General features: G+C 38.6%; 1 protein-coding gene across 1 annotated transcript in view; it reads right to left on the reverse strand.

The window, feature by feature from the left end:
* Positions 1-14,895, reverse strand: part of LOC134226163 (protein neuralized-like) — a 99,793-nt gene that overhangs the window by 83,922 nt on the left and 976 nt on the right. The window lies entirely within an intron of this gene.

The following is a 14,895-nucleotide window of genomic DNA, read 5'->3' on the forward strand; positions in this document are numbered from 1 at the left end:
TGTGGTAAGATGCGCGGCTACAAAGCAAGACCAAGCTGAGGGTGGCTGGGTTAGATTCCCGGTGCCGGTCTAGGCAATTTTCAATTTGGAAATTGTTTCGATTTCACTGGGCATAAAAAAGTATCATCGTGTTTGCCTCATGATATAAATGGAAAGAAATGGTAACTTGGCTTAGAAACCTCGCAGCACAGATAACAGATATTTAGGCTAGAACAATTTTTTTCGAAACTCCTGTGTAAACTTTTGAATTGATATACGTTGGCCCACTACTGCCATCTACTCAACTGATTGCGGCAGTACAAAATTTATTACAATTTGACAGTTCTGGGAAAGCCTAAACACATTTTAAGTCTTTTTCAAGCAAATTCTCATTTAAACAGTCTTTAAAATCCAAGTTTTATGGATGTAACCTAAAGCCTTCTGCATTTAATTATATTTAAAATAGAAATCTCTTATTATAAGGCAATGCATATTAAAATTCTATCATTTTTTTGAGACAAAATTTGATAAAACATTTGAATTAGATACTTACGCCCCATATCCATTCCAACCAAGACTTATTTTTTATCTGACCGGTAAATCACTAAATAATAAAATTGTCCAAAATTAGGTTCGTTCTCTGTGATAGTTTAGGACCTTTTGTATGTATTTCGTCTACGCACATGAAAGCAAGCTGCATTGCTAGCATTGATGCATTTGCGCTCGCAAACTCATCATATAAGATAAGTATCATCCCTCTAGCTAGCAGATCGTATTCGTATCCTTTTGTACGGGTGGCTCAGGTAACTAAGGTAAAATAGCATGAAAGCAAAAGAAAGAAAAAGTCTTGCGGTTTTATTTCTTCCCTACCTTATGCAAGGGATATCGACAAAAAGTACCGTATGCCACGCGCCAGGGAGATGATTTGCAGGAAAAAGGTGTCAAAATGGCATTCATCGATACGAATTAAAAGTAGTGCCATATGTTATCGATGTACAACCGATGAATTATTGAAACGAACTGCAGATTGTGTTTCATAATAGGGGGAAAGACGGCTTTGGCAGGTTTTGTTCTTTTATTGGCAGGGGGGTTTTTGTCGACCAAATTTTATGAAATTTGGCCCAATGTTCTTTGATATGCAAAGAATGTTTAGGCCAAATTTGAGCATAGTCAGACATAAAAAACCCCCCTACCAATAATAGAACAAAACCTGCCAAAGCCGTCATTCCCCCTACTTAGAGAGGATGAGTTTGTATTTAAAGTTGAGAGATGTGTATCTGCCATGGTGAAAGTTAAGACAAAATTGGAACTAGTGAAATTCCTTAAATATTCGAATGAAAATGAAAATCACAATTTTCGTACTTTATCGATCTTTAATAAGGCACTAAGGGATATCGATAAAACATTTTTTGAAGGTAACTATGCAAACAGAAATAAAATTCACTCTGTATAAAACTTGATTCATCCGGACCTCTGGTACGGTATTATGTATTTTACAACTGATTTTTATATGCGCATATTCTGTACGGAGAATTTATTGACAGAGTGTACCTTAAATCACCAATTCAATTCACACGGCAGCGGCTCCATAAACAATTTAGTTTAAGCTCATGGTGTATATTACAAGAGATAACAAGCCACCAGGCTTCTTAAATGTAAGAAATAAGCAACGAAATTTGGATATTTTTTGCTAAATTTTTAAACCGTATTGCTATTACACAAAACATCACTCCTGAATCAGTCCGGATCATATGTATGATATGTTCTTCACTCTTCTTGTCCTCAATCATTCAGGGAACATACACAAATTACGTTTTAGGAAAAAGGAAGAGATTTAAGAAAAGTGACAATCGAAGATATTTTTGGAAGATTTCATTCGAAAAGTGTGGGTTAAAAATGAGCATTTTTTCGTGACGTAAACAATGGATCTTCCCTTAATGGAGCTTCTGCGCTCATACGTCCTATCCTGATGTCATCTCTTACAGGATCATTGAACATATGCTGAAAACGCGACATACGTGCTACTGGCAGATAGATGCTGTTCATGAACTGGAAACTGTGTTGAGTTTTCATCATGCTCTCTCCCTCCTGTTTCCGTCGCCGTGTGAGAACGGCGATCGGAGCAAAGATCACATCAAGCATATGCAGACAACATAGTGATGGGGACGATATGTGAAGCGCACCATAAGCCAAGCGAACGAGGATGGAAAGGAAACGCCAACTTCCGTTCCGTGCGCGTGCCATCGGTTTATTTACGATCACTTTGTTTTGGGCTATCTTCTTGAGCCCATTTATGTACTCACATACGTCTGTCCTCACCCGGTTGCCTTCAGAGCCGCTAATTTCCTCTTGTATATGGAGAAAGCCGACGCTCCGGAACAACAGATTGAGCCCCCTTCATTGCCACAAAACAGAAGCGTGCCTGATGTCAGGCTTTTTTATGCGATCTGATCAGTTCGGTACTGCACCTAGATTCCGCTCCACATTCCCCCGGCCGTTCGAAGCTACTCAACATAAGCATGGCTACTTCCTTTTTTCATCAAGCATTTTTTGTGTGTTGTTTCATTATCCAAATCACCATAACACATCATCGCATCGTCATGGTCGTGACCAAGTGCGTGTCTTGGGGGAGACCTACCGCTATCAGTCGGTCAGGCAGCCATCCGATTCGGTAATGCACCACCGACAAAGCGTGACTGCGAACGATGTTCGAGTACATATGGATAGAATAATGAGTTCCCTACGTATTCTAAGAATTATTTCTAGACGACGCGATAGAAAGGGTTCATCAAGTACTTCATTAAGATACTTGAACGAAGATAAACGTAATGATAACTATCAGGTATTTCTGTAAAACATTTGAAAAAAATGAGACATTATATATCCGATTGGAATTATGTGCCAGTGCTATAAACAAAAAAGGAAAATATTTTTTTCACAAATTCTCTCGAAAAAAGTTGTAAATATTCATTTTGAAATATGGACGTTATTCGGGACGTATTTGTGATTTGGGAGAATCTGATTTTGTAAACAAACATTGCAAAACAAATTTCTGCTGATTCAAGCATGAAATCAGGAAATTAGTTCAGGAAAAAAAAACGCTTGCATTCTACGGAATCCATGAAACAATATTTGTTTACAAAATAAGCTACGCCTAAATAGCAAACCAGTTCCGAATTCTGCAATTTAGTTATTAGGAATTGTAACTCAACTTGTAAATAATCATCGAGCAATATTTGACAGATTCAATTCAATTGATCCTCTCATCAAAAACATTACCTTGGGGGCCTTTCTCAAATTACGTAACGCTGAAGGGGGGGAGGTAATCAAGCCGAGCGATACGATCCATACAAACACATTAAACCTTCCATACAAAAAGTGTTACGAGGGGGAGGGTGGGGGTCCAAAATCACAACATTTAGCGTTAAGTAATTTTAGAAAGAACCCTACCATGTTCACTCTATTTTTCAACATATATGAACTGCAATACTACATCGGAACGACACTATCATCTTGATCACGCCCGAAAACACTTGGAAAATCGATTTACCTACGCAATATGTCGTTTCTATTGCACAACGGGACGGTCTTCAGGGAGACCGCTATTTTTCTTCTCCCTATGCGCACCATCATCTCATTCCACTCCTGTACATGTTATCCTAGAGACAGCTGGCACGGTACAAGAGTAACACAAAACATCCAAATTATGGCACAACCTGGCCATCGTTATGTTACTTCTTCCCAATCGTATTTAGGATGCACAAGCAGCACAAGGATAAGAGTAAAGACGGCTACAAAGTGAGCATCCAAACACGACGAAATAGTGAAAAAGCAATGCGCTGATCCTGTAGCACATGTCCAGAACAGTTAGTGTAAGAAATCGAATTCGCTCAGCTTCGTTTGGACCCCCGGCCGAAGTATGCCAAGAAAAGATTATCGATGCTTGGGAAGAGGAAGAAACCATAGGACACATATTGTTCAAGACCAACGAAACTAATGAAGAATGTGCAGAATATTATTGTTTCCCAGCGCTGTCACCGTGGGATATGACCCTTGGAGAGGTTTCCCTTTTGAGGCTGCAATGCGTGAGAAAATTTGCTCCAGCATACCTGACGGAATCAGATGCGACGACAGTAGCAGCACACCTGAAATTGGCAAGACAAAAGGCTTGCATCTAGTTCGATGCTTTTGTTAGCCGGTACATTTTTATATTTCGTGCTACAAGTTTAGGATAGCAGCCGGTGGTGTCCAGTAGAGTTTAGAAAATTTAACGCGCAGGTGAGCTCTTTCCAGATGGTCGCATATATTTGACATACATCGCATAGACCAAAAGGTTAGAATCAGAGCAACAAAAGTAAGCACTAATTTAGTGAAACAAATGTATTCTAAATGAACCCGGTCTCCGTATTTCTTAATGGGTAATAATTTCCCTGAAAATCTGCAGAAGTCAAGTTAATTACGAGACACTGAGGTCGGTGTTAATGATTGGGTGAACATACGTATCGTTTAGTCTTGTATTGATTAAAATGTCTGTCAGTTACTTACCTACATTTTCCATATTTAATCATTTCTAACCGATCATGGATTGATTCAATGGGCAATCAATCTATAATGCCGGTGAATTTGTGCTAATGGCTAGCAAGAACTTGTAAATGTTGGGCAACCCGAGTTCATCTACTCGCTCAATAATATCAAATTTTGATTAGACAGCAAAAAGAGATATGAACATCATTGATATAAGTAAGAGACGATAAAAGTAAGACGACAATATCAATATTTTGCACTACAATATCATGAGGAGATCAAGTTAAGCTATTTGTGAAAAGTGATCAATATCATGTCGTGCCATTAGTTAACTCTCATTCATATCTTGATATTTCGGTGGCAATTTTTGGTATTGTTGCCTATTCTTCTATCAATCAAGTCCATATCATGTTTTTTGTTATTCTGTTCATGGCTTCTGCCCGGGAGCATAGCACATTGTATAAGCTGAAGCTCGGTGAAAATGAACTACAATGATTCGCACAGCCGAGGTCGGTGTATAGATTTAAGTGAGTACTATCCCACTTTGGTAAATTTTACATCTGTTTAGGGGATTTACACTAAGTACGTAAAAGTTTACGGATCGAGAGAGGTCTTTATAAATGGAGCTGCCCTAGTGCATAGATTTGCTCCCTAAAGATAAACATTAGGAATAATTTTACAAAACCAAAAACCCGTGAGAAAAAATCGAGAAAGCCTCAACCATCTGCTTCAAATTTCCTCTTTATTCGAAGAAACTCTTCTACTGCCATCAACAGGATAAACTGCTGTGCACTTGTTTCATCAGTCTCGTTTACGTTTTGCCTATCTCAATTTTCTCTTTAGAAGCTGTAACCTTTCCGATTCCGACTGCTTTCAGTTCGTTTCTTGCGCAGCACACCGTGACAGGTGTAAAGCACACACGCTCGATTCGACCGGACGCGGATTCAAATAAAACCGAAGGATATCTTTACCTGCGTGCACCCTCTGTTGACTTGGAAGGAATCATCAGGATAATCACAAAGCGGATGTCGTCGATTGGTTCCTTCTTGAGGAATTATTTCGAAAAGCAAATCGTTCACGGTTTAGCATAGGCAATACTCGGTTCAATAATTCCAAAGCAAAACAATAATTGTGGTATAAAACTGGAGCTACTGATGGTTTTCATGATCATCATGCGAAAGCGAAAACAAAAGCATTTTCATTTTCACAAGTTCAAATAAAATGTAGCGGGCTTCTGGTCATCTCTCCCATTACAAGCGCCTATGATGGGAATATTTATTTTGGTTCGAAAGCTAAATTTCTAAAACATTTTAATAGATTTGAGCAAACAACGATGACTAGTCGATAAAATGATTACATTCATTTGTCATAAGACGAGTTTAGTATTATTCCACTTATTTCCGCCACGTTGTAATCTTCACAGTTACGTATTTTGACCTCAACTGTAAGGCCATGTACAGTGTCTCGTACTTGATTTGACTTGAAGAAAACTACCTTATTTACCTGTACCACTAATCACATTTACAATAGTGGGCTCCGTGGCCGTGTGGTTTGCGACGTCGATCAGCTAGACGCATGTGCTATGGAGTGTGGGTCAGATTCCCGCCCTGGTAAGAAGGAAACTTTTCGTGATCAAAAAATGCTCTACTAATCCACTGGGTGTTATATGTCTTGTCCGTTGTCTCATGCTAAACACACACGCTCCTCTAATGTGAACGTGTACTATACACATGTGGAAGTGCTGACCTGACAAATGGATTGTGAGGCGTCTTATTTTGGAATCTTGGGCTCATTCAGTAGCCGCTAAGTTGCGAAGGCCGACGGAGGTACTTCGTAGCTTAGTTGGTTAAAAGCACAAGTACTGCGTAATGAGAGTCGTAGGTTCGAGTCTCATCGAAGGAAAGTAGATACCTCCAATACATCTTTCAAATCATAATCCTCCACATAACGTACATATTCACATCTGAGTTTCCAGAACATTGTAAATTAATATCCAAGTTTAATACCCGGAAAATAAGCAATTATTTTTGATTAAACTGTAGATTAGTTTAGCTACCTGGCGTAGAATAAATAGCAGTATGGAAAAACGCAAACTTCATTCAATGGAGTGAGATTAAGGTTTTTCTGAACTATTTTGGGACTACAATTAACGGTGCAAAACATAGGCTCGATTGGTTGCGTTCCAGCTTTCCGTATCCCGTTTTAAATTTATATGGAAATTAGTATGGGAAAACGTACTTTTTTCCATTTTTGCTCTTAGCGGATTCACTTTATCGTCAATCACGTGACTCAATAAGTGAGTATATAGCCCGCATTTTTCCCGATATAGTTTTAAGATATAAACTAAAAATATATATTCAAGCATCGAAAAAAAATGTCAAATGATTATACATATTTTATTTTAGAAGTTCTTTTAATTGAACTTTCCCGTCAAATTTTTTATCTCGTTTTATTATCATTATCTCAGTCAATTCTTTGACATATTTTACATCGACATTCCCGAACAAACCGCATATTTTTTTTAACTCTTCTTCTTCATTGGTATTACATCCCCCACTGAGACATTTCCGCCTCGCAGCACTTCCACAGTTACTAACTGCGAGGTTTCTAAGCCAAGTTACCATTTCTGCTTTCGTATATCATGAGGCTAACACGATGATACTTTTATGCCCAGGGAAGTCGAGACAATTTCCAAACCGAAAATTGCCTAGACCGGCACCGGGAATCGAACCTAGCCACCCTCAGCATGGCTAAGGAGGGCCCCTCTTACTATTGAAAAAATCTAAAGTTGACCTTAAATAAATTAAGAATCGAATAACTTTTTTGTTTTTTAACTAAATCACTCACGGTTTTTGCGAGCCTTATCATGATAATGGAAAGATTGTAAATATCACTAATGAGCGGGATTGAATAACTACAGCGCCACCTAGAGGTTAAAGAGTGGAAAGTATGCATTTTTCCATATATTTAGTCGATTTTTCCCATATAAAATTCATGCTTGTTGAGCACCCACTTAGACTTGACGGATCTGGCTGAAATTTTCACAGTAGCTTCTGGGAGCAAAAAACTTTATTTTCAGGGATACGTCTCGAACAAATGATTTTGATTTTTTCATATAAGGGTGGTCCACTTTAATCCTGATCTTTTTATGGCATCGTACTTTATTTTATTATCTATACCAATCTTTCCTTAATATTTATGCTGATTTATGAGTACACATTCTTTATTAATTTAAAACAATTTTCTAGTACAGCGTGGTATCACCAGTACCATGTGATAGAATCAAGATGTTAGCAACAAATGACCAGAGATTGTAGAATTATCTGCCCTGACATTGAACATAATTGCCCACACAACAGTCTCCAGACAAAACTTGAGTCGCTTTCAAAAGCATCTCCTTCTTTGAAATGGTATTAGCTGCTGTTTCTCGGAGATTCTCATGATCTCAGAAACCTTCCAAAGAGTAGCTGACATGTTGCTTTCCACCCAGACTTGACATCAATAAATTCTGGTTCCAATTACTCTTTTTATTAAACTTTTGACAAGGGTAGATAGTTACTCGAATGAAAATGATGCCATTGGTCTTTCTTTTTTGGAATTCACGTACAAATGGCTCAACGGATGCCACCGATGTTACGAAAAAACCCAGATTAATCCACCTAGCGTTGGTGGTGCCTTTCTCGCATTTAATTAAGACACCAACCTTATATGGGGTTGTTATGGTCTGATGTACCATTTTCTTCATAACCTTTTAACGCAATAACCGATCGTTATCAAATTCAATAGTGATCAAAAAGGCTTTGTCCCCTGTCGAATGCAACTTGTTGCGAGAAAATCGGTTAAGGATTACTATACGAAAAGTTGTCTAATGTTTTATATAGCTTTTGTGCACACACATACACACACATACACACACATACATACACACGGACAGACAGACATGTGCTCAGCTCGTCGAGCTGAGTCGATTGGTATATAATACTATGGGTCTCAGAGGCTTCTTTAAAAAGTTCGTTTTGGGAGTGAAATGATAGCCTTTCGGTACAACTTAGTTGTACGAGAAAGGCAAAAAGTTAGTTGAATACTTTTGTATTTAGCTGAAATACAGTAATGTAATGAAAAGTGTACAAAAAGGTTGGTCAAAAAAGACGTTTCCAATTTTTTTATGAGCCGCCCTCTTATTCGATTCTATTTGATGCCCGGATGATCTGGACAAAATTTCAGTCAAATCGGTCAACATTAGGGCGATGCTAAACTAGTTGGAAGTATGAAATTGGAAAAACGTACGCAGAAACATCGAAAAACAGTGATTTGCATTTAAATGGCACAATCTACGATGAAGAACTATGACACTCATCCAGTTTTTGAAGAATTGAATACAGAATGTAATGCTGAAAACCGCGAGAAGATTAGAGTTTATTAGGCATAGTTAGTAGCATTTTACTGGAGTGTGGTTCGGGCAAATAGCGTTACCCTAGAAAAGAAAATAATTTTCCCATACAACAGTCAGTTTACATAAAGCATGATTTCACCCAATGAAAATGAAAATCTAAGCACATGGCCGGACGTCGTCCAATAAATAAAGGTTATTCCACTTCTTGATGTCAAGTAATGGAATTAAATAGAACAGTTAGAAAGTAGACCCATTGATAAACCAGAAAGTAGACCCATTGAATAAGAAGAAGAAAATTATAAACAACTATTCCTATATGGGCCCGTACACATATTACGTAAGTACTTATGGGGGAAGGGGGGGTCATTTTATTACGCACCATATAAATAAAAAATCATTTGTATGAAAAATATCTTACAATGGAGGGGGGGGTCAAAAAACCCAGAAAAAATGCTTACGTAATATGTGTACGACCCCTATGGTTGCATCAAACAAGTCGGATATTGTGGTTTCAAACTTCAATGTTGTTGGTTCGACATGTTCACATGCTTTATTCAATTGAATTGATATGAAATTTGCGAGAAAGAATCCACGTGTCTTGAAGGGATTCGAACCCTCAACCTCCTACTCTCTAGATAGGCGTGATAACCCTTACACAACAAGACCACTTAAAGGTCACGTATGCGGAAAAGCCATCAGAATCCGAGTACCAACGCGGTTAGCTCTTTTTTGCTCTGATTTTTTTTTAGTTATGATAGCGTTCATTCTTCTCCGAGCGTATGGAAGAGTGGACAAATGAGCTTGTTTTTCATTTCTGGGAAATATTCCCATCAGCAGCCAAAAGGATTCCCATCTGAATCCGAGAGGAATTCTTATTAGAATCAGAGAAAAATTCTCTCTGGAATTTCTACAGAACTCCTTTCAGGATCATAGAAATATTCCAACCGGAATCCAGAAGAATTCATACTGGATTTCTTCCGGTATCGTTGAGGAATTTAGGAATTTGTTGGGGGTACCCTTCATAATCTATCGAGGAACCGCTTCAGAATCTCACGTTGATTTGCTTCGGAAATCTTTCGGAATCGTTCGAAGATTTGTTTCGGAATTCCTTGACGACTTGTTTCAGAATCCTTCAATGATTTCCTTCGGAACTAGTTGAATATTTATTTCGGAGTCTCTCGACGTTTACATCGGAATCCTTCAATGATTTGCTTCGGAATCCCTCTGACGATTTGCTTTGGAATCATTCAACGATTCACTTCGAAATACATCGACGGTTTGCTTCGGAATTCCTCGAAGATTTAGTTCGGAGTGCCGCGACGATTTACTTCGGAATCCCTTGACAAATTGCTTCGGAATCATTCGACGATTTGCTTCGAAATCCTTCGATAATTTGCTTCGGAATCCCTCAAAGATTTACTTCAACATGTGTGCAGTCAATCGTCTAAACGCATGTGCTGTGGAGTGTGGGTTCGCCCCCGTAAGGAGAAAACTTTTCGTGAAGCGAAAAGTCCTTCACTGGTCCCACTAGGTGTTGTGTAAATGTCCTGTCCTCATGCTAGATGTTAAATGTTCAGTCTGTGCGACCTCTGGTCGAAGACGGTGGAACATTCATGTTGGAATTCCTGGAGGATTTCTAACGGAATCTCTGGAACATTTCCGTCGGAACTACTGAAACATTCGCATCGGAATTCCTGGATGATTCCATTCGGAATCTCTAAAAGAAACTCATTCCTGGAATATTCCCTTATTCTCTAAATGTTGATAATATAGCAAAATAAGATATGGGCATGATTATAAGAGACAAAATATCAGGCGGCAATATCAACATTATGCACTAAAATATCATGAGGAAATCAAGCTATGCTATTTGTAAGAAGTGATCAATATCATATGTTATTAGTTTGTTCTTATCCATAACATATCTTGGTATTTAAATGATATTTCGGTGATTTTTTTGAATTTGTGCCTGTTCTTTTATCTTGTATATCAATAGAGTCTCCAAAAGCAAGATCATACTCATACCATCCATACCATACCATCTACCAGAGCTGCGGCAATACACCCGTGCTGGGAGCAGCTTTCATAGTGATGAGTGATATGCGAATGCGCGTGGCCGATCAATGAGAGAATAAGCAGGTTGTGGTTCAAAGGTCGGTTTTCAACATTAGTATAATTAACAACATTAGCATAGTCCACACTCCGGAAGCACTGATGTCAATAAGGGCGCATTCTACCCCCTACAAGAGATTTGGACGCTCTGGTTGGCCAAAAGGAGGAGTTCAGACCGACTTTTGGCAAGTCTAGTACCCACTGGCTGACAAACGAAAATGGACTACGATTAATCGCCACACCTATTTCCAACACAGACTTCCGTTTACTTCCGATACACCTGAAGATCACCACCGCAGACATAATCACAAATCGACCACGCTTTGATTGATGGGCAGCACTCCTTCGACATTATCGACGTCACGTCCTAGGGCTTCCTTTCCCGGAAACGATTTCCCGGGAAATCATATTTCCCGGGATTCCCGATTCCCGGGATTTATGTATCAGTTTCCCGAATTTCCCGGGAAATGAACATACTGAAATATTTTGTAACAATTGTCTTTTTTTTTAAATTTGATGATAACGGATTTTGGGGTATCATTTTTTACTAACATCATCTCACTATTTATTTCGCTTTTGAAGTTTAAGAATTTAAGTTATAACTTGAAATGCAACAGAATCATATGGTGCATTTCAGCACGTGTTGAAGAGAGGCGAGACAAAGAATCAGTTTGTATCTAACGTTCGTTTATTCATTAGGTCCAAACGTCGATAAGCGTTGTGAAGTCGAATTAAAAAATTAGTAAACCATCTTAGACGAGTTAAGTAACCTCCATTTAATTCCACCAATTATTTCGATATCTTTGCAGATACGTTTTCGACCACGCACAGATATCGAAATAATTGGTGGAATTAAATGGAGGTTACTTAATTCGTCTTAGACGGTTGAATACATTCCACTAAAAAAGAGCTTAAAATATTTTTTCTAAAAATTTAGTGTCTGTGGTGAAACAGCAGAGCTACCAATGTTCGCAGATATTCAGGCAATAGTAGTGACCGCTTTGGCAGGTTTGTCCTATTATCGTCAAAGGTTTTTTAAGACCTTCAATTCTTTTTGATTCAATTCCCGAACAGACTCATATTCCGAAGACTCGTTTGTATTTTGAGATATTTCATTTGAATATTTTAGAATATTGGTGGACTAACAGATCTTGATGGAAAAACAGATTTTAGGTATTTAGTATGCGATCATTATAACTGTCTTACAACAAATCTCGCTTAACTTTTCAAAAGGATCTAAGTAACATTTTTTTCATGAATTGATTTGAATAGCGCAATCAACAGAACAACGTGAGTGTTATTGATTGCAATATTCAAATTTCAAATTAATTCATGATAAAAATGTTACTTAGGTCCTTTTGAAAAGTTAAGCGAGAAATGCTCGCAAAACTTTTGCAATTGTATGCGTTTAAGGTGCTGTTAGCAATTTCGCAAAGTTTGACTGAAAAAAAAAATTATAGTCAGGATCATTAAAGTACGACAATCAAGCACTCGCCTTAAAGCTCTTTTTTTATTTCGAATGGAAGAATTCTCATTTCAAATATTTCATTCACCTGCTTTAAATACAAAATGTGTTCAACTGGACGAAAATGTGTTCAAGTGGACGAAAATGTTTTCAAGTGGACGAAAATGTGCTCAAGTGGACGAAAATGTGTTCAAGTGGACGTACACGAATAAAAATGGTTTATCCTTCAAAGTTGACCAGATGATTCTATGCACTAAAAAAAGTCGTCGAGTATAAGAATAGTTCATGTTAGGAATATTTTGGCGATAATAGAAGAGAATCTCTCGAATCCGTCGTTGTCCAAAAACTGGAAAAAAATGCGGATACAACCTGAAAAAGTTTTTTTTTTAATTATGGAAAGGTAGCACATAGCGGAGCTCATCAGGACACTGCAGATCTTACTCTTGAGCTAGAGCAGATACTGATACTTATTTCGAACTGAACAAAAACTTTCTCAGGCTTTCAACAACTTTTTCATCATTTGAGGACAAAATAGCAAGCATCTCTGATGTCGAATGTATATTTTCGAAATCATATTTTACGACAAAATTTAAACTACGATTTTGAACTAGTTTCGAGGGTTTTTTTTATTTCCCGGGATCCCGGGAAATCCCGGGAAATTATTATTTTATTTCCCGTTTCCCGGGTAGTTGATTCCCGGGAAAAATGGAAGCCCCACGACATATCGTGGCGCTAACTTCGACACTGACCACTATCTGGTGGTGGTTAAATTGCACCTAAAACTGTCCGTCATCAACAATGTATAGTACTGCCGGCCGCTCGATATGACCTGGAGCGACTGAAGCAACCGCAGTGCCGTCTATTTCAGGAGAAAAATGCCGCCTGGAAGAAGTGGAATGCGAGAAGATGGAACTGATATGCCGTTATCATGAAACACGCAAGTTCTATCAAAGGCTCAACGCATCTCGCCAAGGCTTCGTGCCGCGACCCGAGATGGGCAAGGATAAGAATAGGAGCATCTTCATTGACGAACGTGTTGTGATCGAAAGGAGGAAGCATCAATTCGAGGAACACCTAAATGGCGCTGAGAGTACAGCCAGCGGCGGAGACGACTACTTCAGTTCAACGAACGATAGAAGCCAACCAGTCCCCCACCTTGCCTTGAGAGAAATTAAGGATGCCATCCAACAACTCAAGAACAATAAAGCAGGACATATCCATGGTTTTGGAGCTGAACTCATTAAGATGGGCCCGTACAAGTTGGAACTTTTTTCTGCAAAGGTTGATAATTGTCAGAAACTGGGAAACAGAACAACTACCGGAGAAGTGGAAGGAAAGGGTTATATGCAACATCTACAAGAAAGGCGACAAGCTGGAGTGTGAGAACGATTCGAGCGATTACTATCTTAAATGATTTTTAACAGATTATTTGTTTCCCGGATGATATGGTCATAGTTGGCCCGAATATTTGAAAAGGTGGCAGAACTGTACACCCGCCTCAAACCTGAGGTTTCAAAAGTTGGACTGATGATGAATGAATCGAAGATAAAGTACATGTAGTTGTAGGCGAAACCGAGTGCGACAGGGCCCGCCTGGGTTACCTTACCTTTAACGGCTGATAGGGGAACGGTTCGGCACTTCATCCCATAGCTCCTATTTCCATCCCATCAAAAACAAAGCAATGAAAAGGAATTTGGTAATTTTTGTATTTTTTTTTTCAGCAGTAAGCACGCGTGTTAGCAAAAAGAAGCGACGAGATTGGTGCTGTATTTCTTTGTTTTGCGATGAGATGAATATGTTCAGTGAGATGGAAAAAGGAACAGTTCCCCTAGCTGGGCTGACCATGCTCGATTTAGCGAGCGCGGTGGGCAACCGAGAATTGAAATGTGGCAACAAACCGTGTATTGTTTCCTTCAAAAATTCTCGCTTAACTTTTCAAAAGGACCTAAGTAACATTTTTTTCATGATTTAATTTGAATACTGCAATCAATAGCTTTCATGGTGTTCTGTTGATTGCGCTATTCAAATTAAATCATGAAAAAAATGTTACTTAGGTCCTTTTGAAAAGTTAAGCGAGAATTATTTATTCATTGTTAACTTTTGATAACTTGTAATGTAATCTGAATGTAATCTAATACCACAGACAAACAGACATAACACATTGAACATTTTCTCATCAAATGTATCGTCGTACGAACACTAACGACATCTGTTGTTTTCACATAGTTGGGCAAGTCACGAATCAGATGGCGTTAGTGGGAAAACGTCAAACTCGAGCAAATCCGATGGGCGCGCCTCTTGTGACCGATTGGCCAACTGATGATTATTTGAATTAACCAGTAAATCAGTGAACGATGAGAACTTCATAAGTGTTATGTCTGTTTGTCTGTGCTAATACTAATAATGACACACTGGTGGTACT

The sequence above is a fragment of the Armigeres subalbatus genome, chromosome 3 (assembly GCF_024139115.2).
Source record: "Armigeres subalbatus isolate Guangzhou_Male chromosome 3, GZ_Asu_2, whole genome shotgun sequence".
NCBI classification, from domain to species: Eukaryota; Metazoa; Arthropoda; class Insecta; order Diptera; family Culicidae; genus Armigeres; species Armigeres subalbatus.